We start from the raw sequence: 4,144 nt of genomic DNA, 5'->3' as shown, positions 1-4,144 counted from the left end.
CCCGGACCGGGGCACGAACCCGTGTCCCCTGCATCGGCAGGCGGACTCTCAACCACTGTGCCACCAGGGAAACCCGGTTAGCATTATTAATCGTCTTATTCCAGTAGGTCTGGGGGCTATGTGCTCATGGTCATCAAGTAGCTAACTTCTTCCATTTAATGGGGGTTTTAGCATCTGTAAAACAACTCAGTAAATGTAACAATATCAATGCATCAGATATTGTTATCTAGGTACTTCAGAGTGGAGCTAAAGCAGAGGACCTGGGGGAAGGGTTCTGTCCCAGCCAAGGCTCCATAAGGTCCTGCGCCGTTACAATCTGAGGGACCAGATAACTGGACTGACAGAACACATTACATCATGCATGAATAATATCCTCGGTAGTTCTATTCTGTAAATATCCCATACTCCACGTCTTGAAAGAGTAATTTAATTACCATAGATAATATTAGATTAGAATCCCCAATTTATACCATCCACAAAAATACTGTACAAAGAACAAAAAATATAGAAAAAAAATGGGAGGAAGCCCTGATGACTCTCATGTAGAAAAGATTTTCTTAAATAAGACTCAAAATTCAAAGGCACTAAGAGAAAGTGTGTATTGAGAAATGGAATATTTCTTGCCATATCAGTAAACAAAGGATGTCACAGTCATCAGCGATTGCAGCCACCTCCTGCAGTGAGCTGGTGAGCCCTGAGAGAACTCAGGAAGGAAACAATGAATACCTGCCATCCAGCGGCAGTCAGATGCAGCCACTCCCTGCAGTGAGCCCTGAGGAAACTCAGGATATGAAAACACGGGATACTGGCCCCAGATAGCTGAGGTACCTATCAAAGGAATGATTTCAGTGAGCCCAGACTCTTGCCTCTTCCCATACAGAGAAAAGCGCTAAATTCCTTAACTTGAGCTATGTGGTTTTCTTTAATTAACAATAATCTTTTGAAGTTCAGACTACCTGCACTTTGCTGCAAAATTCCTATATACCCTGTCTCCCCACCTCGCCTCCTTGGAGCAGTTCTCTCAGGGTTTCTTGAGATGCTGCCTCCTGGGCCTGAGGTCCTAAATATTTCCGCCAAATAAAACATAACTTTCAACTTTTAGGTTGTGAATATTTTTTTTGGTGGACAGTATCAAATTTAAAATTTTAATACTGGGAATTCCCTGACAGTCCAGTGGTTGTGTTGCAGGAAGGGGGACGCCTGCCAGGGCCCAAGAGTGGGCTCTTGTCCAATACTCGGAAATGAACTGTCCGAGGAGACACAAGTGCTGACAAAGCAAGAGACTTTATGGGGAAGGGGTGCCTGGGTTGAGAGCAGCAGGATAAGGGAACCCAGGAGAACTGCTCTGCCATGTGGCTCGCAGTCTCAGGTTTTATGGGAATGGGCTACTTTCCAGGTTGTCTCTGGCCAATCATACAGACTCAGGGTCCTTCTTGGGGGCGAGCGCATTGCTCAGCCAAAATGGATTCCAGTGAGAAGAATTCTGGGAGGTTGGTAGGACATATGGACTGGCATCTCCTCTCTCCTTTTAACCTTTCCCAAATTCTTCTGGTTGGTGGTAGCTTGTCAGTTCTGTTTGTTACCAGGACCTCCTGTGGTAAGATAACTCATGCAAGTTGCTACTATCTTGCCTGGCCAGCTCGGGAGGTTTTGGTCAATGTTTCCCCTAACAGTTGGGATTCCACACTTTCACTGCCGACGGCCTGGGGTTCGGTCTGTGGTTGGGGAATTAGGATCCCGTAAACCACATGGCGCTGCCAAAAAAAAATTTTTTTTTTAATACCATAAACAAAGATAGAAAATAAGCTATAGAGTTGAAGAAAATATTTTCAACATATATACCAAATGATTAGTATCTAGAATACATAAAGAACATCTAACAATAAGAAAAAGAGCAGGACTTCCCTGGTGGCACAGTGGTTAAGAATCCGCCTGCCAATGCAGGGGACACAGGTTCGAGCCCTGGTCCGGGAGGATCCCACATGCAGTAGAGCAACTAAGCCCGTGCGCCACAACTACTGAGCCTGCACTCTAGAGCCTGCAAGCCATAACTACTGAGCCTGCGAGCCACAACTACTGAAACCCAGGCGCCTAGAGCCCATGCTCCGCAACAAGAGAAGCCACCGCAATGAGAAGCCTGCGCACCATGACGAAGAGTAGCCCCACTCGCTACAACTAGAGAAAGCCCGCGCACAGCAGCGAAGACCCAATGCAGCCAAAAATAAATAAATAAGTACATTTTTTTAAAAAGAGCAAAAAACCCAATAGAAAAATGGGCAAACTCATAGGAAAACTACAAGTTACCAATAAACATACAAAGGATGTTCAGTGTCACTATTGTTAAAAAACAAAATTCAACCAAGTAAATTTGAAGATCTAATTGGCTTTATTCAGTGATTCATGAATCAGGCAGCATCTCATCCAGTAAATAGAAGGGCAGTCCGAGGGGTTGTACAAAACGGAAGGGGTTTTGGGGGTTTTTTTAAAATGAATTTATTTATTTTATTTTTGGCCACATTGGGTCTTCATTGCTGCATGCTGGCTTTTCTCTGGTTGCGGAGAGTGGGGCCATGCCTCATTGTGGTGTGCAGCCTTCTCATTGCGGTGGCTTCTCTTGTTGCAGAGCATGGGCTCTAGGCACACGGGCTTCAGTCGTTGTGGCACACAGGCTCAGTAGTTGTGGCACACGGGCTTAGTCTCTCCATGGCATGTGGGATCTTCCCGGACCTGGGATCGAACCCGTGTCCCCTGAATTGCCAGGCAGATTCTTAACCACTGTGCCACCAGGGAAGCCAAAAACGGAAGGTTTTTATAGGCAGAAGGAGGGTGCAGTTGGCCCTCCATATCTGTGGTTTTTGTATCCATGGATTCAACCAATGCAGATCGAAAATATTCAGAAAAAAAATTCCATAAAGTTCCAAAAAGCAAAACGTGAATTTGCTGTGCCCTAGCATCTATTTACATAGCATTTACATTGTATTTACAACTATTTACATAGCATTTACATTCTATTATATGTTATAAATAATCTAGAGATGATTTGAAGTATACAGGAAGATATGCATAGATTTTATATAACTACTACACCATTTTATATAAGGGAATTGAGCTTCCATGGATTTTGGTATTTACTGAGGTCCTGGAACCAATGCCCTCCCCAGATACATGGACAGCTGTATTAGCAAAAGAAAAAAAAAGGGTTCTTTCGGGGCAAGCTATCTTCTTTGGGGGTAAGGGAACTGCGTCTTTATCATATAGATCACCTCACTAGTGTTGATTAAATAATTTCAGATTGACTATTTTAAAGATCACATTTCCGGGAAGAGTTGAAACTTCGATTAAGTCTTAGTTTGCTGTACTGGGGGCAAATGACTCTCCATTGGGCTTATTTCTTTTTAACAATATTAATTATGGAAAAGTAAAGTAAAACAATAAGACATCACTTTTACCCAACAGATTGACCAAGATATACAAATTTGGCAACATGAAATAATGGCACGGATATGGGGGGAAATAGTCTCATACACAGCTATTATGTGTATACATTTCTCAGCATTTGACTCCTAGTGACATTTGCATGTATGCATGCAGAGTATGTTTATTATAGCATTGTCCATAATAACAACAATTGTAAACAACATATATTATCACTAAGCGAATGGCTATTCAGACTGTGGAATGTTACACAGAAAAGTAGAAGGAATAAGGGAGAACTGTACGTACTGTGGACAGATCTCCAAGGCCCTTTGCTAGGAGAAAACAGCAAATTGAGGACTCCAACAGGAACACATACATATATGTATGCACACACAAAATACCATATATTTTCTATTAATACATATATGTATTGTATGTAAAAGTACAGAAAAATGTCTGGAAGATAAATACAGGTTCATAAGAAGAAACTTTTGGTGAGAGAGATGAGGAAGCCAGGATTAGTAAAAAGTCATTAGCTTTATCTGTAATGTTTTAAACGTTTAGAAGAACAAATTTATGTATTACTTATGAACTTAATACTTAAAAATATTAAATGAAGGGCTTCCCTGGTGGCGCAGTGGTTGCGCGTCCGCCTGCCGATGCAGGGGAACCGGGTTCGCGCCCCGGTCTGGGAGGATCCCACATGCCGCGGAGCGGCTGGGCCCGT

Source organism: Physeter macrocephalus, chromosome 16 (genome assembly GCF_002837175.3).
Source record: "Physeter macrocephalus isolate SW-GA chromosome 16, ASM283717v5, whole genome shotgun sequence".
Taxonomy (NCBI): Eukaryota; Metazoa; Chordata; class Mammalia; order Artiodactyla; family Physeteridae; genus Physeter; species Physeter macrocephalus.
The sequence above is the reverse complement of the archived record's forward strand: the minus strand, read 5'-3'. Positions refer to the sequence as shown.